Source organism: Callospermophilus lateralis, unplaced genomic scaffold, assembly GCF_048772815.1.
Source record: "Callospermophilus lateralis isolate mCalLat2 unplaced genomic scaffold, mCalLat2.hap1 Scaffold_300, whole genome shotgun sequence".
NCBI classification, from domain to species: Eukaryota; Metazoa; Chordata; class Mammalia; order Rodentia; family Sciuridae; genus Callospermophilus; species Callospermophilus lateralis.
The window spans coordinates 1,558,158-1,581,611 of record NW_027513641.1 but is presented as its reverse complement, the minus strand read 5'-3'; the positions used below and the strand labels follow the sequence as shown (position 1 = coordinate 1,581,611).

Below are 23,454 nucleotides of genomic sequence, written 5' to 3'. Positions count from 1 at the left end.
AAAGTCCTAAAAGAAAATAAATCCTCTTCTAGTGAAACTTTCTCTATGAAAACCATGCTGAATTGAATCTTTCCATTGATTTTCTCCCCCTCTGCTTTTTCTAGAGGGTTCTAATCTTTGAACAACTTAGTCACCCACTTTGGATAATGTGTAGTATAGCAGTAAATATGTATGAGCCCTGAAGAATACAACTAGAAGAAAAATTTCACTTACAACATTTAACAATAACAATTTTTAGTTTCATTTCATAGGCATTTTTTTCTATGCTAAGAGAAAAAAAAACTGGTGGAAGGTATTTTGTCACTTACCAGGCCAGCAGTGACAAATGTAATTGTCAACACTGTCCTCACAGGTAGCATTGTGGTGACAAGGTTTTGACCAACAAAGAGGCATCAAGGTTTCACAGTGTGTCCCTGTGAATCCACTAACTGTGCAGTTACAGCTATATCTGGAGAGTAAATAAAATTTTCATGTCATTTCTTAGTCATACTGAAATCAAATATCTTTATTCTGTCTTTTTATTTTTTCATCAACCTGAGACCCATGATACACTCTTTATACTTATCTCAAAAACTCTGAGGGAATTATCTCTCTAGACCTGAGTGATGTCTTATTGTTATCTTTAAAAAATTATTCATGCAAAGTTATTTGGAAACTATAAATACTTAAGTTTCATCCATAAGTTGAAGATACTTATGCCATAGGAGTATTGTGATAACTAAGTGTACACATAAAGAGTACTGAGTAAATTACTATTAAATAGTATTAAGAAAAATCGTTAATATTTTTTAAGGCAATAGAGAATGATTTTTCCCTTATAAAAATAAAACAATAAATAATGAAAAACTCAGGAAAAAGCCTCATTAAATACATTGTGACTTGTAATATTCTCTCTTTCTCTCTCTCTCTTTTGGGTTGCAAGAATATTTTAATATTGCTATTTCATTGATTGATTGAGTGAGAATATCTAATACACAAATACAAATCTAGTGGGGAAGGTTACTAACTTTATTAAGATGATAATTTTAATTTAGGAAAGATCATTTAAAAATTTAGTATTATAAGCTGGGCATGGTGATGCCTATCTATAATACTGGGAACTTGAGAAGCTGAGGTAGGAGGATAGCAAATTCAAGGCCATCCTCAGCAACTTAGTGAGGACCTAAGCAACTTAGTGAAACCCTGTGTCAAAATTAAAAAAAAAAAAAAAGCTAGAGATTTGGTTTTGTGGTTAAGAGCCCCTTGTATTCAATTGCCATTAGCAATTATATATATATATATATAATTTAGTACTATATAAAATGAGTTTTTTACACCTAGATAAGTGGAGGATTGAGGAAGGAATAGCTATGAGAATACAACATTGTTTTTGAAATCCTATTATTTTGATAAATATATTTGAAACACCTATGTCTTCTATCATTTTCCCTTTGAGTGTCATTTACTTTGAAATTAGATTTGGAATAAATTATGTCTCGTTACTAACTAAAGGGAAACTGGATTCTGTGTGAATCTTCTAACTTCCATGCACTTTAGATTTCTTTGTGTAATATGAGAACATAAATGTTCATCTTGTTCTGTTGATAGATCAAACAAGATGATTTTAAGTGCAATGCTATTAAAAGTTATTGTGTCATATAAATCTCACATTCACATTTTTAATTATTCCTAGCTTAGTTTTTATATTTTCCCTATTTATGACAGGTTTACTTCCAGGAATTGAAAATTTGTTCCTTTTCCTTAGCATAAGCAATTTCAAACTATAACAAGAGTGAATTTGAAAGCTCCTTGCTCAGGAACAAAACGACCTCCAACAAACACATGTTTTCGTAAAATCTGAATACTACAATTTTTATCATAGAAAGTATAATGCAATGTAAAATCTTTAAGCTGAGGGCATGAGATCTTCAAATTGACCAGAGTGGTACAATAGTTCTCCATCTCTCTAAGCCATTTGCCCAGCTATAGCAGCAGACATACCTGTTTCCTCCAGCCACACACAGCCCTCCATGTAGACATGGCTGACTCGCACAGTCATCAAAGTTGAGCTCACAGTGATCCCCTAGAAACCTGGGGGCACAGTCACAGAAATACGCTCCCAGAGCATCCAGACAAGTTGCTCCATTTAGACAGGGCTGGGACCAACATTCATCAATTTCCAATTCATAGTTAACAGCTTTAAAAAAATTAGCACAGAAAAACAGAAAAGTTTTAGCAAAGTGAAAATATTTTAGCTATTTAGCGATGCTTTATTTACTAAAGCACTTGTCAAATATTATGTTACCCAAAATAATTTTCTTCCTTAATCCTAATTGATATTAACTTTGGTGTGCTTGTGGGAAGTTGCACACAGCAGAGAAGCTGTTACTTACAAATTACTGCATACAACAGCTTGTGGGTTTTTAGTCTGTGGAAACAAATAAGTCATTTTTAGAACAAAGTTATTATAAATGACACTTTTATCGGAAGCCTAAATTGGACTGGTCAATGTTTTTTTTTTTTTTTTTTTTTTTTTTTCATTATTTTCAAAAAGTTTAGTTAGGTCTCATCTAGAATAATGGATGAAAGCTGGGACTTCAAACCAGATAGCTTTGATTGAAATCAGCACAGCCAATTATTAGCTGTGGAACATTGGGTAAGTTTCTTAACCTTCCTATATTTAAGTTTCCTTCTTTGAAAAATGGGAAAAATCTTTGTAACCAAACCATAGGATTATTATTGTAATTAAATGTATTCTGAAGTGTTTATAACAATAACTGGTGCATACCAAGTATTTGCTAGAGAAAAAGAAAAAAAGACTTGTCTGTCCACAAAAACCTATCCTACAAATATGTTTTACAATTATTTGCTTAAGTGCTCCTTTTTTTATAGACATTCTACATATTTTCCTATTATGTTGTTGTTGTAAAATACAACTTTTAAATATAAAATTAAATTGTGATTTAATATAATTAGCGGCATCATGAGAACCCACTCATTTCAACGTAGTATTGTTACAAGAAATCAGTATTTATCCCTTCTCCCAAATCATAGGTGATTACTTGCTAAATAGTTTAAGATTAACAAAAGTAGAAGTGATATTAAGATAAAACCTGTCTTACTAAATCTTTCAACTGGTATTTGATGTACACAATAATCAAATTCACAGGCTTTAAAAGACACCAAAGGAGGTATATCCATATTTCTCATTTTTATTTCTGTGCCTATAATCCAGGATAATAAATTATGTATTGAAATGTTACTGAGGGATTTTCAAATAGCTCAGAAGTAGTTTGATTGGTTTTGCCCTTTTTTCTTAAAAGAAATGGCAGTAGGCTGTTCTGTCACCATCTACCATTCACAGAGTCTACCATCAGCCAAGATAAAAAGGATGCCAGCACATTAAATTTGATTGTTTTTCAGAATAAAGAGAGCTTAAAAATAAAATTTATTTCAGTAAAAATTGAAACTTGTGCCATAGCATTTGGGGTCGTGATCATTTGCCAAGACCTTACTGACCCTCAGCATCTCTCACTGGTCTCACTACTACTGGCTTCCCTCTTTGAAATCACTCTCGGTACTTCTATATAGTACACTTCTATAAAAAGACAAATCTGAGGATATTGATGTCTGCTTAAAATTTTTATATAGCTCCCCTTCCAGCATCTCCAGAATAAGGCACAATTGCCTTGTAATGTAGTAGGAACTTCTCAAAGATGAGAACTAGCCAGTGTCATCCACACCAGGTGCTTGCATCTCCCCTGTCTCTTGCGCCTCTTGCGGATCACAGAGGCCCCCTGACTTGTGATGCCCACTCCTTGTTCCCTACTTCTCCAAACCAGTCCAATTAGTTTCCAGAGATTGAGTTTGAGTATGACATGAGTACTTAATGGCTTCTATTTGGCACTGATGTTCCTCCACTGTACTCTCAAAATTTCCTACAATAGAAACGTCTATATTATTGTACTACAGTTGCTTTTTTGTCCATTTTATCTATAAATGCTAAGCACTTTGGAGTCGATCTTTATTCTTTAACGATCATATCTGTAGCATTTAGCACATATTCTTGAACACGGAAGATGCTTATTGAATTTGAATGAAAACTAGGATTATCACAGCAAGGGAATAATCTACCATTTTTCCTGGAAGACAAGCTGATATACCAGGACAGAGCTTCTCAATGCCTCTGCAAGCCTGGGCCCCCTCTAAATCAAAAGACTTGAAATCAAATTGATCGCTTTGTCAAACATTTAAAACAAATCATTGTTTCTGAATGATTTTGTCCTAAACTTCTGATAAGCATTTAGACATTTTTGTCCTTCAATATGTACCTTTTGGCAATTAGAGATCGATGTTAAGACTCTGTGCCACAAGATAGTGTGTGTTATATGCTATCAGTCTGGAGCAGGTCTCGTCCCTGATGCTGTCCTCATTACAGTGGCAGAGTGTGTAGCACAGCAACATGACATTGTATACCTTTCTATTATCTGCAAAATCCATGCTCTGGGAATAATTGAACTCTGCCTTTGAGTTATCTTCTTAAATTTCAAATTCCACCTAATATAGTTGCTACTCTAAGAGGCCTCTATGCATATTATCTTTCTTTTGAATAAGAATTATGCTCACTGTTTCTGGGTTCTTTACATATATCAATTATAACAGTTTCAGTGCAAGTCTGTGACACAAATATCAGGCCAAAGAGGAAATGCAGCATTCAGTTTCCATTGCAGTCATACTTATGCAGTAGATTCTCCTCCTACATACCATAGTTACAGTCTTTTTAATATCCTAGAAAACAAGGAGAGGCTGGGTGACTTCATGCTGTGATTCATAAGGTAAGATAATCATAGTAACCTTTACCAAGATGTTATGGGAAATTAAGGCAATTTATTTCCATTAGTAACACCTTTGGGATTTTAGCCAATAAGATTTCTTACAGATACCAAAAATAAACAAAATGCTGTCTTAAAAATAATCCATTTAAAAGCTGACTTTATAAGCTCAGAATTCTCTTGGTGCTGAATTTTGTCACTTCTAATATTCCTCACTTTTAACATCTTTAAAACCAGAATGCACTTTATACTTAACAATGTCTTAATCTTATTATATTTTAGTTGCATCATTTTTCTTTCTTAGGGATATATGAAACCTAGGTGACATCCCTAATGTATTAAATCTGATGAAGTAATAAAATTGATTTATTTCAAATCAAAGTAGATCAAGGACTTAGGCATTAGATCAGAGACCCTGCATCTACTAGAAGAAAATGTAGGCCCAATTCTTTATCATGCCATCTCGGGAACCAATTTCCTCAATAAGGCTCTTGAAGCACAAGAAGTAAAATCAAGAATCAATAAATGGGATGGTACCAGACTAAAAAGCCTCTTGATAGCAAAGAAGACAATCAAGAACATGAAGAGAAAGCCTGTAGAGTGTAAGAGAGCCTATAGAATGGGAGAAAAATCTTTGCCACCCCAAAAAGACCCAATCAATAAAGGGACAAAGGAACTGAATAGGCACTTCATAGAAGACAAAATACAATCAGTCAATAAATACATGAAAAAATGTTCAACAACTCTAGCAATTAGAGGAATGCAAATTAAAACCACACTGAGATTCCATCTCACTCCAATCAGAATGGCAATTATCAAGAATACAAGTAACAATAAATGTTGGCATGGATGTGGGGGGAAAGTTCACTCATACATTGTTGGTTGGAATGCAATTTGGTGCAACCACTATGGAAAGCATTATGGGGATTCCTCAAGAAACTTGGAATGGAACCACCACTTTATTCAGTTACCCCATTCCTCAGTACATATCCACCCGAAGGACTTAAAAACAGCATATTACAGGGATGCAGCCACATCAATGTTTATAGCAGCTCAATTCACAATAGCTAAGCTATGGAACCAACCTAGATTTCCTTCAACAAATGAATGGATAAAGAAAATGTGGTATATATACACAATGGAATATTACTCAGCCTTAATGAAGAATGAAATTATGACATTTGCTGGTAACTGGAAGGAACTGGAAAATATCATGCTAAGTGAAACAAGCCAGTCCTGAAAAACTAAAGGCTGACTATTCTCTCTAATATGTGGATGTGATGGTGACACATAATAATTGAGGAGAGGGAAAAATAGAAGTTCATTGGATTAGACAAAGGGGAATAAAGGGAAGAGAAGGGGGATGGGAATAGGAGAGACAGTAGAATGAATCAGACTTAACTTTCTTTCCCATATGAATAGATGTGAAACTCCACATCATGTACAACTACAAGAATGGGGTCCTAATTAAAAGAAGTTATACTCCACGTATGTATAATATGTCAAAATATACTCTACTGTCTTGTATATCTAAAAAGAACACGTTAAAAAGTAATAAAATAATAGATGATAGTTGTTACTTTATATGATCTGTATCTAGGCAAACTGAATAAATAATAAAGTTCTATAATCAAAAAAGAAAACTAATTTTTTGTTATTTTATGCTTATCCCATTAATACTTATAACAATTAATAGTTTATTATTTCATCATTATTTTACTTACCTATTTTTATTGTATGTTATTGCAACTAATGAGATCCTTTTGTTTCTACCACTTTTGTTTTCACTGAGAGTCAAAACTGGAAAAAACCTCAAGTTTCAATATTAAACACTTTCTGGTGGTTTTTCTAATCTTTACTGTGTCATGTCTTTTTGCATGCTCCTTTATCACCAAAAGTTGAGGGATGTTCATGACTGCTACAACCTATCTTTCCAAAGTATTCGTGGAGGCTGAAACTAGTTCTGGAAAGGAAAAGAAAGAATGTCTCCCCTTTGAGAATCCTGGGGCAGAGCATAGGGAGGGGGTTCTCAGACCTCCTTGTATTTAATGGTTCTTTCTGGAGTTCAGCTGTCTATTTGGAGAACTGTTTCTCCTCTCTCCTCTGTATGCATTCTTTAGTCTTCTTCTCCAACCATGTTTCTCTAAATGCATGTATATGCCATTCTTCCCCTTTACTCCCCTCACACATGTCATAGCATGTACTGAGATGTCATTTCATTGATATTATTGTTTTTCTAAGTTAAAGGGTATGACTTTCCCAATCTATTGACTATATTTTGTATGTGTGTCTACATACATGTGTGTGTTATGTGTGTATTTACTTTTTTATAATTCTAGGAAGATAATATATATATATATATATATATATATATATATATATATATATATATATATATATTATATGCCAAGTTTAAGAAGTCAAAGTGATCCATTTCAGAGTCTCTAAGATGCTGTTTGAAAAAAAAGAAAGCACTATTTTTATGAATGCTTTAAATCTTTTTTTAATTTTCCAAGTTTCTTGGGAAGACTATGGGAAAATTACAATATTTACATTTTATATTGAATATACCAATGTTCAATGCCTGTAATACCTGTCTTCTTCCAAAATCCACTCTTTTCCACACTGCATCTGTTTTTCAAATCACTATATATTTCTCTACTCATCCCCTTCACATTTAGACCTGCACACACACCCTGCAGATAGACGGAAAGGCACTAAGAGAAACAACAGGAGCATGTCAGAAAGAAAACTGGTTGTTCAGCTCCTGGACAGTACCTTGAGTTGAAGCTGGAAGGAGCACAGGCTTTCTCTGAGGTCTCTTTCAAAAAGGCACTCATGACATTCCTGAGGGACCCACCCCCATGACCTAAGCACCTCCTTACACCTCACTCTGGAAGTTAGAATGTCGACATTCAAATTTTGTGTGTGCAGACACAAACATTCAGACCACAGCAACCTCTTTCCAAAACATTTCTGCAGTTCTTCTCCCTTCATATCCAACATGTTATTTAAACAGTAATAATACCAACAACAACTAATGTAGCCAGAGGACAAAAGTTTCAGTTTTCTCTCCTGAAAAACATGTGATTTTGTTCAAGTCATAGGCCAGTTTTTCTATGAAGCATTTCCTAACCCAAGCAATGTTACTGCCTCTTTTATTTGTGCTTCCTCAGCACAAATAAAATTTAAAAAGAAATATAATTAAATTCTGAGACAGACTGTAAGTTTCGTTTACATGACTGCTTCCTGAATAAACTGTGAACACTATGTCAAGACATGTTTTGTCTTTGTTATCTTTATGTCTCCGAGGTCTGGCGCAATGATCAGAGCATTGCAGGAATAAATATTTGCTGAGCAACTACAATTTCTTATTTTGTGCATTCATTCAACAAATATTTTACAAAAGCCCTAAACTTCATTTCTTCATAGAGACTATTTCAAAATGTTCTAGTTCTGAACAAATATCTTATTTTCTTAATACCACACCTCAAGAACAATCAATTTCATAATTAAGATCATATACAAAAGCAACCATTTTCCTTTGATAAAATATAGTTTTATTTTTCCCACATTGTTTTTCATGGATGTTTTCTTAAATTATCCATATGATTTTCCATGGAAGCCTTCAAGTGATTTAATTAATCAAAACATATTTAGAAAAGATGGAACTTCAAGCTCAGATTCAAATTTCCACGTTGACTGAAGTTCAAATTATGTTTTTGAGAAGTGCCATTATAAAGTCAGTATCAGTTGGCTACATATTACCTCTTAGACTTATGTATCAGAATGGATGTGGACTATTGGAGAAGGCTCAAGAAGAACATGAAATATTACTGAAATGAAAAGAGGTCCTGATAGGAAATTTTAAATGAATAAGCATCATGTAACTTAGTTATTACTCATAAGCTTCACCTGTGCATATGAAAGACACTGTTAATTAAGTAATGGTTGATATAAACTACTACAAAAGACTGCATTCTTGCTATAAATATTCTAAAGGTCATACCTGTTCTGAATAATCTATGCGTGGATATCAGAGGGTAATGAAGAGCATGCAGGGAAAGGCATGCTGCCTTTAGTTTACATGATCCATGATCTTTCTGTGTTCATTTCTATCTTAAATTTTAAGGCAGGGATGTTATTGTTAAAATGTGATATTTCTCTTTCCTTTTCTATCCCTTTAGGTAGTCCCTTTGCTTGCCATTATCTCCATTGGACCCTGTAATTCTACCCTAACCACTCTTAAATCTTCAGTGTAACAAGCAGACTGATCTTGTTAAAATATAAGATAATCATTCCAGTCTCAAACTCTCCCCCAAGTTCTCATCTCACTTAAGTCAAAGCCAGTTCTTCCAGTGGTTTACAAAGCCCCACACAGTCTGAGCCTTTCTCTCTCTGGCCTTTTATCTTCCTCGCCTACTCATACCAATTTCATTGCTATTCCCAAATACTTTAACCTCTGGCATTTGCTGTTCCTCTGCCTGGAATGCTGTTCCACAAAACATTTCCCTAGTTCTCTTTCTCATGTCTTTATAACTTCAATCACAAATCACTATCCAGTGAAGCTGTCTTTGTCATTATATCAAATGTTAAATTGCTATTTCCCCCACACACACACACACACACACACACACACACACACATGTATGTATGTATATATATATATATATATATATATATATATATATATATATATTGACTTAATAATCCAAAAATGCTTTTAAAATCCATGCCATGCATCACACTTCATCTTACCTGAGACTGGAAAATTTATAAAGAACAGACGTTTTATTTCTCAGAGCTCTGGAGGCTGAAAGTCCAAGATCTAGGCACCAGCAGGTGTGGTATCTGGTTAGGGCCTTGTCTCTGATTCCAAGATGGAGCCTTGAATGCTGCATTGTCCAGAATGGAGGGCTGTTCTTCCTCACATGGTAGAAGACAGAGGATATGAACCAGCTCCCCAAAGCCCTTCTGATTGTGGCACTAATCTGTTCATGATGGCTCTGTCTTTATTACCTTTCCACCACCACATTACCCCAATACTATTGCATTAGTGATTAAGTTTCCAACACATGAGCTTTGTAGGGACTATTCAAACTATCATATGTCTGAACTATTACTAGAAATAGCTGCTTTACATAAAACCTATCATTAATTTTTCCTGTTTCAGGCATGTCAGATCTATTGAATTAAAAAAAATGTATTTTAATGATAAGCTCCCCAAGTATGTTTCATGCAGTTAAAACTGGAGAGCCATCTATCTATATTTTAAGTTCATTAAATTGGAAATAGTGGTTTAGCCTTTCTTTCTTTCTTTCTTTCTTTTTATCTTTCTTTCTTTCTTTCTTTCTAAGAGATGTTTGGTTCAGAATTTTCATTACTATGACCAAAAAAACAGACAAAAACAATTTTAGAGGAAGAAAAGTTCATTGGGGGCTCATGGTTTCAGAGGTCTCTGTCTATAGATGGCCAACTCCATTGCTCTGGGCCTGAGATGAAGCAGAACATCAGGATGGAAGAGTGTGGTGGAGGAAAGTGGCTTAGGATGTGGCCACCAAGAAGCAGAGAAAGCTCTCGGTCACTGGGGTCAGAATATTAACCCCAAAGTCACACGCCCAGTGATCCACCTCTAGCCACACACTACCTGTTTGTAGTTATCACCCAGTTAATCATTAAAATAGATAAATGCACTAATTAGGTTAAGGCTCTCCTAACTCAATCATTTTTGTTTCCAAACTCTCTTGCATTGTATCCCACATCAGCTTTTGGAGGATGTCTCATATTTAAACCAAAACAGAGACTTTAGTGTTTCCTAGCATAAAATGAGTCTAAAAACATTCTTGCCTTGATAAATGCTAAGTGAATCTTTTTCCCTTAAGCCAATCTTTGCCTTTATGTATATGTTCACTGTCCCAGGCCAAGTCCTAATACTTTACACCTGAATCATTGTAATAACCTTCTAACTACTCTCCATGTACTAATATAGATTTAAAAAAATAAAAAGAATGTTTTCATATACTTTAGTTTCTGAAATAGAGATGCATCTTTTACTTGAAAGGTCAACATGGGTCTTCCTTATGCATGAAAAGTGAATGCAATGTGACATTTCTCTTATTTCCAAAAGTACATTTTTATACTAAACATGTATTTTATCATGAAGGAAAAATGTATTTTCCTACAGAGTTGCTTCATCATACAATCAATTGTCCTTTCCTGCCTTCCACAGTCCTGTTTTTCTCATATTGCAAAACATCTTAACAGGTTAAAATACACATTAATCAATCTGGTTAACTTTGAGGAAGACCTCCATTATAGAATGATTCATTGCATAAATTTTTACTAAGAGCAGTCATGTGCTCAGAGCTAATATTCCTTTCATTAAAGAAAGTTTGTAGGTGCTTACTTTGAGCTCCAATTGGAGTTTTTGCTTAGGCACAGCAGATTCTCACCAGCATCTTCCATGGCTCTCTGTGAGCCCATTTCTGTAGTTCATGAATCACAGCTCACAAAGCACAATGGGTTGCGGAGAGGAGAATTCACACAGTGTGAACCCTCTCCATGTGCTACAGCTCTTTCCCCCCCTCGTACCTCTCTGTCTTTTAAAATTTATTACCTTTTCTTGCTTTGATGCTCAGAGGAACACAGGCTTTTTCCTGTAAGCCAAGTTCTTTATGATCACTCTAAATTTGGATGGAGCTCACAGCAGCTAGGTCATTGTAATACAGTTTCCAGGATTCATGGGGTGGTCTAGGTTGAGTTGAAGCACTCAAGTGCATCCATGCTGATTGCTCATGCTCTTTTTCTTTCCATCTGAACTTTGGCTTTTCCCTTGGTTCTATCAACCTTCTCTGGGATTCCAATTAATTGGCCTGAGCTGCCACAAATATTGGTAATCATGGGATGGCGATGAAGTAAACAAACCTTCCTGTGTCTAAATGATTGTGTAGTGCAAGGAAAGTTTCCAAATTAAGTTCACATGAACTTAATTTTTGTCTCCCAGCTCTAGCTGTACATGAGAATCATCAATTAAACTTAACTCTCCGAAGTTAAGTAGTACAGAGCTCTCATGGTTCTTCAGAAAGTTTTGCTTAGATCCAATTTAGAAGGATTATTTCAAAGGCAGAGTCTGAACATCTCTGTTTCAGGTCTCCCTGGGTAATTGCTAATGAGTATTCAGGGCTGAGAACCACTGATGAGCTACCACAATGCAGGCTATTCTACTGTGTAGGGGATTGATGAGTAAGCCTACAATCACATTTTTGAACCTGAAAAACTTAACCAGATAAATAGACCTGATTCTTACTGCTTTATGAATTTCTCATTTAAATTCTAATTTGAAATCAAATTTTATCTATCTCACCTGAAAACACTGAAATAATAAAATTTACTTGGTCTCTTAGAAAACAAGGGAAGAATATGGTCATATAGGATGAAACATCATTATGTCAGGGTTTGGCAAGGAAACAGCCTTATTGTGAACTTCAAGTGTTAAAGTGAGAAAAGAGCACCGACTGTTATCAGCCCCAGCAGGAAAATGATAAAACCCACAGTATAAATGCACTCCTGTAGGATAAAGTGCCTTTTGATGGAATCTTACTGGATGTCACATTTGGAATACACCCTTGAAATCCTTTATGCCTAAATCTAGACCACAGAAAAGATTCATTACAATCCAATTAAATTAAAATTCTAAAATTTATTTAAAAATTTTCAAGCTTTTTTTTTTGTAATTATAAGACTGTTTCAGAATGCCTTATTTAAATAACTAAAACATTAATTTGATCTCATATATTTCCCTTTTAATTACCATTCACAGCACTGAAATAGCCGTAGGAAATAAAAGATGCTATCTTAATGAACTACAGTGATATATATATATATATATATATATATATATATATATATATATATATATATATATATATTTTAAAAAGGACCATAAGAAACAAAATAAAAATAAATACCAAACCAGCACCACACACACTAAAAACTTATTTCTCATTTTCATCAAAAAGTTTAAAACACTGAAAGTTAATTCCCAAACCACTAAGGAAAGAAAATGGACATGATAGCACATATATAAATAAGGAGATTTTCGTGTATGTTTAATAAACTGGCACACGTGTATGAGACACTAAAAAAAATCAATTAACTTGAGAATAATTATATGACAGTAGTTTTGTCCTTTAGGAACTAACAGTTAAGTAGGAGAAGACAAGAGCATTTAGATATCAGTAAAACAGGATGAAATGTGGGAAGCTCTTTAATAGAGGTGTAGACTAGTGTGGAAGTAATGACTACCATTCCCACAGCAGTGTGAAAGTACTATTCCCCTGAGAGAAAATCCAGAAATGTTCCTTGAGTTGGGGTAATATTTGAACAAGGTCGAAAGTAGAGGAGAACTTCAGAGTGATATTGTAAAGTGGGAAAGGATGTTCCAGGGAGAAAGGGAGCTACTTCAGTTAAAAACATGAAGATGATTGAATTGAGAAAATAGAATACTTTAGAGTGGTGTGGAGAGTTTCACCTAATGTCAGGGACACACTGTGGAATGTTTTCAATGAGAAGCTGCAACTATTCTCTATGTAGTACAGAGCTCTCATGGTTCTTCAGAAAGTTTTGCTTAGATCCAATTTAGAAGGATTATTTCAAAGATGGTGTTAAAAACTAACTTGGAGAAGATAATGGCTAGATGTAGAAAATTTGGTTGGCTATAGAGTAGTACTACATTCAAGAGATGAAGAGGACCTGTGCTAAGGCCCTGGGAATAGAATGCATGGACTCAATTTAGAAGACATCTTTGATTTCAAAACAGCAGAGTTTGAAGAATTGTTATAGGTGAAGCATGAGCAAATGTTATGGCAAAAAATACTAGGGATATGTCTATTTTGCAAAAGAAATATTTCCAGCATATATAAGATTAGCAAAGTGATGTTGAGAATGTTGTTCTGATGCAAATTTTGAAAAATATTTTGGAAATCATCATATTGTTTAATATACATTATAAAAAAGAAAAATAAAGAATAAGCATGAAAGTTAAAAGAAGGCAGCAAATTGAAAGCCTAAAGTCACAGAGAGCTACAAGAATGGCCAGAGTAAGAGGAAAACAGCACTAAAATGTGAGTGATGTCTCAGAGACATGAGACAAGGTAGTAGAGGGGGTGAGCAGATAAATATAGGAGGCATAGATGGGGTAAGTTACCCCCTTATAAATAGATGGGAAATCCAAAGATACTAACAAATAAAGCAAATAACATGGTTAACACAGGAGGAATTGGCCTTAGTGAATAATTTTGTGTGATTCAAAAGGATGGAGAGGATGGAGACTAAATGTGAAGACCATGAGCAGGATGAACCTGGTAACAAATTGTTACCTTGTTGTACTACTAATAAGATAAAAGCATATCAATAGACATTTTGTAAAGAATAGATAAATACAAAGTATTATTTTCTTTTCCTGATAGATTAAATAAGAGCTGGTTGCCACTATGGATTTGTTAATCACACTTTAGCACCAGATATCCATCAACTTATAGCCTGCCTTCCAAGTGGATTTCAACGTCAGACTTTGATCCTTACAGGGAAGATTAATGAAATTGGGTGAAAGACATATGCACCAATGGGGAAACTGGAACTGTCCTGACCTGGACAGTAAGGCCCCAGGAAGCCCACTGATTCTAGATTGAACCCAAGTTATGTTTTTAAACTTTATTTTATATTTAGATAAAAATCATTTACATTTATGAAGTACAGTGTGGTGGCTTGATATGTGTATGCACTGTGTAATGATCAAATTATGCTAATTGGCATATCTCTCAACTTAAATATCATTTCTTTGTGGTGAGAGTATTTAAAATTCTTGTATTTATTTTAAAATATGCATTGCTATTGACCATAGTCACTGTGCAACAGAATAGCAGAACTTATTTCTCCTATCAGCTGTAACTTTATACAAGTTGATCAATATCTCTCTTTTCCTGTCCATCCCCTGCCTCCACCACCACTCTCTAATAATCTCTATACTTCTCCCTATATCAGTGAGTTCTATTTTTTTAGATTCCAGGTATTAGTGAGATTATATGATATTTGTCTCTTTGTGTCTGTCTTATTTCACAGGACATCATGTTTCTGAATTCACTTGTGTTGTTGCAAATGGCAGAACACAAGCAACCAACATATGTATGACATTTCTAATCATCATAGAAATACAAATTCAAACCCCAATGAGATACCACCTTCGATGTGTTATATTCACTGTTATAAAAAAGATGCAAGATAACAATTGTTGGGAGGTTGTGAATAAAAGGGAACCCAACACAGTGATGGGGGTATTGTGAATTACTGAGATCATTTTTGGAAAAAGTATGTAGACTCTTCAAAAGATAAAAAATATAATTATCATATGATCTAGTGATCCCACTACTAAGTATATATCAAAAGGAAATAAAATCAGTATGTCAAAGAGACATTTGCATTCCCTTTTAATTGCATCACTATTTGCAATCACCAAGATATGAGAACAAACTCATTATCTACCAACAGATATGTACATTTTTTTAAAAAATGTGGTCTATGTACACAATGGAGTATTATTTAAAAAGCTTAATTAGGTTTTAAGTAATGTGACACTCCATTAGAACCAGTAACAGTGATAATATACAAACACTTAGTTTGGTGGGTTTAGTGACATTTCAATGGTGTTGGAAGATTTCTGTCTAGTAATTAATTCCTGTCAAGAATTAGATGTGTAATAAGAATTGTAATGCATTCCTCTGTTATGTATTTTAAAAAATAAAGTCAATTAAATAAAAAAATAATTAGACCATTTTCTTATACAATTGGATGAGACATAAAATGTCACCTTTGCTTCTGTTATATTTTTAAGCAGAAAAAAAATTAAGGGGAAAAATATAATTACATCATGTGGGATGCAGATGTAATTTCACACTTACCAGAATAATATTGAGGACAGATACAAGTGTATCTTCCTATCTCATTGAGACACGTAGCCCCATTCTTGCAGGGATCTGAAACACATTCATTCACTTCCAAGTCACAGTGCCTTCCTTGATATCCTGGACACAAAAGCAGGAATAGCCATTGATGCCATCCTGGCACACAGCCCCATTGTGGCAAGGGCTGGAAGCACAATCATTGTGATCTATTTCGCAGAATCTTCCAGTGTATCCAGCAGGGCAGATGCAGACAGGGTCAACAGGGTCTTGGTGTCAAATACCACCATGTTGGCAGGAGTTCACACCACAGGAACCAGTGGTGATTTCACAGGTGATCCCACTATACCCTGGAGGACATTGGCACTGAAAGCTCCTTTTTCCTGGGGTGTACACACAAGTGACACTTCCTTGACAGGGACTGGAGAAATAAGGATCTCTCATGTTGTCACAGTCTTTGTCCAAATTATTGGCTATGTCTGAACAATGGCAATTGCTGTCTTGTGAAAAACCTTTGCATGCAGAATTGTTTTGGAAAGAATTTGACAGGCACCTGGTGTTGTTTGTATTGCAAAAAGAATCTACGAGGAAATAAAAAATATCAAGATTAAACTTATAAAATTGTTGAGGGTAAAATTAAGGAACATCTTTCTTTTAGACCCTATGTCACCTCAAATTCATTAATGAAATACATAGTTGGCTGCATTCTAATGATGAGTTTTAATTCTCCACTTGTCAAAATTTGTTATATAGTTGCTAATATGAAACAAACAAAAAAGACTGGTTTGAGATTCTTTCTTCTCCTCCTTATTCCCTTTCTCAGGTATAAGATAATGTGAGTTGAAGTAACCATTAACCCTTCCTATATACTTAAAATTTTGAAAATCACATTCTCTCATGGGAGACTTTGGGAATATTGGGAAGTGAATTACAAAATTCTCTCTGAATAAGATATAACTAATGTTTATGTGAAGACTGTTATTTGTTTTTTGACTGTTTTATCACAATTTCAACTTATGCTCTAAAGAGAAATGCACAGAAAAATGATAAAAATAAAATTCTGGTTATTTACTGAAGTTGTTTATGCACAAACATTCCAGAAATTTTACATATATTCTTTCTTATTCTCACTGCAACACAAAATAATTATGTAAACTTTACAGTTTTAAGACAGATTAAGTCCCATCACAAGGACATTGATGTAGTAAAGTTTGTGCAAACTTTCATTTTCCTAAAATCATGACTGTTCTAGGAATGTATTTTTAAAAATATATTTGGAACAACAACCTGCATTAAAGCAATAATTCTTTGATTCTTTCCAAATTGATCAGATACTCACGTAAATATGTTTTCCCTGGACATATAGGCATTCTTATTTTCTTAATCTTTTATATTGAGAAGTTCTATAATTTGACACCTCAGTTGTGTTGGCCCACAAAATACAGTTTTTTTGTGTGGAATCAGATAATACATTTTTCTTTTAATTCTTTTCTCACAATACTGCCCCAAAGCGTAATAGCAGATAATAAACAGTACAAGCTTGTAATAGAACACAGAAAATAAAATTCTCTTAAATCATAAGACATAAATACGCCTTTATAAAGGATGGACCATCTTCTTAGGAAAACTCCTTATCCCTCTCTCTGTTTTTTTTTTTTTTCTGTTGGTTCTGTTTCATGGAGAACTCAGATTAAAGCAGATTTTGGTACTGGAAGCAGTTCTACAGGAACAGATTGAGGATATTATGTGATTGGTTAGACTTTCATCCATTTGCCCTAGAACTTTTCTTTCTGGATTGGTTCTCTGAATGGACTAGGTTCAAAGATACTAATGACTCTATTGCCAATAATAAAGAGAGCAGTAATTGTCCATGATGTGATCTGGTAATGTAGACATGCAAAGTTTGACACTGGATACTTCTTATAACCACTTATTAAAATCAAGCAGCTGAAAGACTGTGCGCATAATATATTAAAGCATTTTTTGGAAACTGATACATATAGAAAGAATGGATGCTGATTCTTTTCGGGACCTACCTCCAACACATCTCTTTGCTTCTAAGACCTATAATTAGACTCAAGTCCCAGTGGGGGAAAGGTATTTCCATAAGAAGTTGTACTGCAAACAGCAACAACAAAAAATTCTATTTGAATTTCTAATTTACACAGACAGAAATCCAAGAAATACGTGTGGGAATAGATATTGAGGTGACTACAGAAGGACCATGAAGCTGGATCTGTCTGAACTTATTGATAAAATCTCCCTGAACAAAGATCCTACCTTTAATGTTAACAGCTCAGAGTTTTAAAAGTTTATTGACTGAAATAAAAGGTTGTAAATGAATTTAAAATTTGTACCTGACTTAGTTGAATAAAAGAGAAAACATTCAAAAGCTTAGAGAGCTTGGATTATTTATTTATTTATTTATTTATTTATTTATTTATTTATTTATGCTGAGGATTGAACTTAGGGTTTTGTGCATTCAAAGCACTGAGCTGGAATGTTAGAGCAGATATGTCATTAAGACCTATTCACACCCTGGGACATGCCTGTCATCCCAGTGACTCAGGAGGTTAAGGTAGGAAGAATACAAGTTCAAAGACAGCCTTAGCAACTTAGTGAGGCCCTAAGCAACTTCATGACAGCCTGGCTAAAAAAAAAAAAAATGGAGGGGCTGGAATGTTGCCAAGTGGTAAAGTGCCCATGGGTTCAATCCTGGGTCCAAATAAAAAAAAAAAAAAGAAAAGAAAGACTTATTCCCCCACACCAGAAGATGCTAGAAGAAATATCTTTTACAACTACAACAGAGATGTCTATCTGTCTATCAGATAAAGTGGACTTCAAGTCAAAATTAGTAAGAAGGGATAAAGAAGGCCATTTCATACTGCTTAAGGGAGCTATACATCAACAGGGCATATTATTATTTATGTCCCAAACAGTGGAGCAACTACATACATCAGACAAACCCTTCATAATCGCAAGAATCAAATAGATCACAACACAATAAAACTGGGTGACTTTAACACACTTCTCTCACCAATCGATAGGTTTTCAAATCAAAACTAAATAAAGGAGTGATAGAAATAAAAAAATACAATTAATAACTTAGATTTAACAGGCATATTTGGAATATTTTACCCATAAACAATTGAATACACTCTCTTCTCAGCAGCAATGAATCATTCTCTAAAATAGACCAATATGCTAGGCTACAAAGCAACTTTTAGCATATACAAAAAACTGAAGTAATACCTTGCATTTTTTTCAGATCATAATAGAATAAAATTAGAAATCAATGATAAAATTTTAAAAAGTAGAAGTTATCTAACATCAGGAGACTAAATAATACACTATTAAATTACCACTGGATAGCTGAAGAAAACAGGGATGAAACAAAAAAAAAATATTTACAGGTAAATGAGAATAGCAAGACAATATCAATATCTTTGGGACAGTAGTAAGGCAGATCTAAGAGGAAAGTTCATTGCATTGAACTCATTCATAAAACAAATAGAAAATCACCAAATAAATAACCTAACTTTATATCTTAATGCCCTAGAAAAAGAAGAATAAATCAACACTAAAAGCAATAGAAGACAGGAAATAATTAAAATGAGAGATGAAATTAATAAAATTGAAACAAAAAAAATAAGAAAACAAATACATTGGTTTTTTGAAAAAGTAAATAAAATTGATAGATTCTTAGCCAATCTAATGAAGAAAAAGAGAGAGAAAACTCAAATTACTAGAACAGGCCCAGCAACCCGCGGAGGGGCAGAGCCGCCCCATGTGCCTGCAAGGTAGGCGGACATGAGACCCATCGGCAGAACAGGCAGTGGCCCGCCATAGCCCCAGTTGGGGGAGGGGCAGAGCCAGCAGCAGCGCCTGCTAGGTAGACAGACCTGCAAGCGACAGACAGAACAGGCCCAGCGGCCCGTGGAGGGGCAGAGCTGCTGCCCGCGCCTGCAAGGTAGGCGGACCTGCGACCCACCAGCAGAACAGACCCAGTGGCCTGCAGAGGGGCAGAGCCACCGCCCGCACCTGCAAGGTAGACAGAACTACAACCACCGAAAGAACAGGCCCAGCAGCCTGCCGGCATGGTAGGCACATTGCCCCAATTGGAGGAGGGGCAGAGCCACTGCCCGCGCCTGCGAGGGAGACTTTGCAACTATACAAGAGCAATATAAATATATAGGGGGAAAAATCAATAACTTAAGAAATAGGGAGAAATTTTGAAGGCAGAAGGATCAATGTGTAAAGGCATTAAGGGATTTTGATTCTGGAAATTTCTAAAGTTTGTCTGGTTTCAAGATGGGCAGGGAAGCCTAATAAAAATGATAGGAGATGAGGACTGGCAAGTAAGTGAAGGTCAAATTTTGAATGGCTTGTATTTGAATGGCAGAGGAGTTTAGATTTTATCTGATGAAAAAAACTTGATGAAGAAAATGACAACCTTTAGTAGTTTTAGAAAGATGCTGACTTCAGTTTGGAAAAGGAAAGACTGAATGAGAAAGTTTGGGAGACAAGAAGGAGCATGTTGCCAAGCTCTGGCACACGCCTGTAAGCCCAGCAGCTCAGGAGGCTGAGGCAGGAGAATCATGAGTTCAAAGCCAGCCTCAGCAAAAGCAGCTCCATGAGACTCTGTCTCTAATTAAAATACAAAGTAGGGCTGAAAATGTAGCTCAGTGGTCAAGTGCCCCTCAATTCAATGCCAGTAACCAAAAAAAAAAAAAAAAAAAAGGAGCATGTAGCAGAGGACTAAAAGCATCAGTGCTTGGACTAGATGAGGGCCTTGGGAATGAAAAGTGGATGAGGGTAGAGCAGAGTGATTTGCTGAATGTAGAAAAAGTAGATTGGTGATGGGTAGAATGAAAAGAATATGTAGAAGATGTATCCTAAGTGTGTTACCATCGCACCCCCAAAAGAGTTCAAGGGCTACCTTCCAGTCATCCTTTTCATATCACACTTATTCCTTTCATGGAATTTACAAATGTTTGTTGTTATTTTAAGCATTTCATTCAATTGTGAATCTGAAGCTTATGCATTTTATTCTTGGCTAGTATCCTTTATAATATATCTGGTCATTTTAAATTATGAGTTTTCAGTAAGCACTTGCTTTCTTGAACTAGGTTGAAAGACTGATGCCTGGCTTTACATTGAACTTGTAAGAAGCCAGTTAAGCTTTCTTATCAGCTTCTAAATTGGCTACCTTGGAGTGGGTTTATGAGAGATGAAAAGCTCTGAAACCTGCTGGAACCATTAGCTCCACAGTATATAATTTATTAAATTGATTCCATTTCTTTGGATCTCTTATTTTTTCTGATATATTTAATAGTTGCTTGGAGTAAGACTGCTGATCCTGTTATATCATTCCTTAGGCTACCAGCTTTCCTTTTCTCAGGGGATTTTCATGCAAAAAAGAGTCCTTTGACCTCTTCCCTTATACTAAAATCCTAGTGGGTAAAAAAGCAAAAATAGCAAGATGACATATGGGGTGCAAGAGAAAATCTGGATAATTTATCTTTCCTAGACAGAACTCAAAATTTTCCTTGGATTAAACTCACAGTATCTTCTAGAATTTAAAAATAAATGTTTTTTAACACCCTCCCCCCTTTTTTAATTGAACGTGACTTTATAGTCCATCCTGACAAAGATTACACTTGGTTCTTAAAGAAGAGTTATAACAATGGCTTAATTCTCTAATGCCAAGTATTTTAATTACATAGTTTTTAGGATATGGTATATGAATAGATTCAAGGTACAATTTAATGTTTAACAATATTTTATATTATATATATGTCTTACATATGTGTATGTATGTGTGTGTGTGTGTGTGTGTGTGTGTGTGTGTGTGTGTATAATGAACTAGTTTGGTGATGCGTCTCTGCAAAAATTGCATGCAGATTCTGACAGTGATAATTTTGCATGACCCATATCATGCAATAAATTCTGAACACCAGGACATATTTGTTCCTTGAAATGACACGATTTTTTTAAGTTGAAACTTCAATAAATTTGAGTGAACATTTATATTTTATACATTATTATTGAATACCCCCCCACTCACATACCTACACCCCTACCAATTGCTTTAAACATGAAATTTATTTGGAGACTTAACTTTTTCCCCCATTAGCCTCTAAATATAAACCTAGATAAACCTCCTCTGAATCCATCATTTTCTCAGGGTTTTCTCTCTTCTCTTATTCAGAAATTCGAATTCATTAAGCTATAATAGGTCCTGCAGTGATTATGTGCATAAACTTTGAATTAATAACTTAAGCATAGTGTTTTCACTATTGATATTTTTAATGTCATGATGAATTATTTAAGTTCTATATTTTCATTGATCTCTTGTCTTTGCTGAATTTATTTAAAATATTTTCAAAAGATCATTAGATTTGTCTATTTTGGCTATTTCAGTTTAATTTTCTATTTTCTTTTTCTTGCTTAAATCTTAAATCTCCTGGTCTGTAGGAAAATGGAAGCTTTACAGTCAAAATAGTTTTTATTTTTAATTTGCCATTTTGAAAGTTTTAATATTTAGCTACATTAGGTTTAATTTTTTATTTGAAAACAAGAAAAAAACTTCTTTAAATACCAGGAAAATGCTACTAATCTAATATAGCATCTGTATTTTCATAGAAAATAAAGATTGGTGCAGTTTTTCCTATGAAGTTACTGTTCTTGTTCACTTGCTAATACAGATGGCATTTAAGCATTAGGAAGTTGATAAATTATCTTTCTGTTTTTTAAGAATCTGTACTAGACATGCACATTTAATCCCCATTTAAAAAATGTTCCCCCAAAACACATCATTAATCATTTAAATATCAGATGTATATTCTTAATTTGTCTTACCTACTTTCCCACGAGTTTGTATTTACATAATCTTAAAAGTCAGTTTAAGGGCTGGAGATGTAGCTCAGTTTGGTAGAATGCTTGTCTTGCATGCACAAGGCTCTAGGTTTAATCCCCAGCACCACAAAAACAAAACAAAACAAAACTAAAAACCCCATCAGTTTAAAAAAATGATATGTGAAAACTTTCATAATCAAATAAAACTTTTTAAAAATTCCATATAGTGACTCCTGTCCTCGTCCAGCATTAGATCTGATCCCTTAAATACAGTAGGGGAAGTAGTGGAGATATGATATTTATATGCATGTGTAGATGAGAGGGTATGCCCTAGAAGTGGCAGAGAGAAAACCGAGTTACTAGATAGTGTTAGTAGTGGCAAGTGGAAAAAGCAAAGTCCTTTCAGTGCTGTCAGATGAAACCCTAGTTTGATCTATTATTATAGCACATACTCAAATCTGTTATAATTATTTATAACACATAATCATAATTACAGATTTATATTTACGGTATACCTACTTGTCCATACTGTGACTAGCAATCCATATAATCCACATGATAATAATAAAAATAGATTGTTATAGTGCTTACTTTATACTAGAATGCTTTAAGTTTTATCTGTGTATTAGTTCATTTACTTCTCACATTCCCATGAAGTATTATTAACTTGGACACAAAAAGGTTAAATTTTTTATGGCTTTCTTGAACACAGTAGGAGAAGTGGTAGATGTTGATTATTAATATACATGTATAAACGGGAGGGTATGTTTTAGCAAAATGTCTGAGAATTATTTAAATTTCTGAAATTGAGGATTTGGGTGTATATTTAA

The 23,454-nt window shown here is 34.4% G+C and overlaps 1 pseudogene; it reads right to left on the bottom strand.

Moving 5' to 3' along the window:
* LOC143390183 (uncharacterized) overlaps positions 1 to 23,454 on the bottom strand; it is a 41,210-nt pseudogene that overhangs the window by 3,995 nt on the left and 13,761 nt on the right.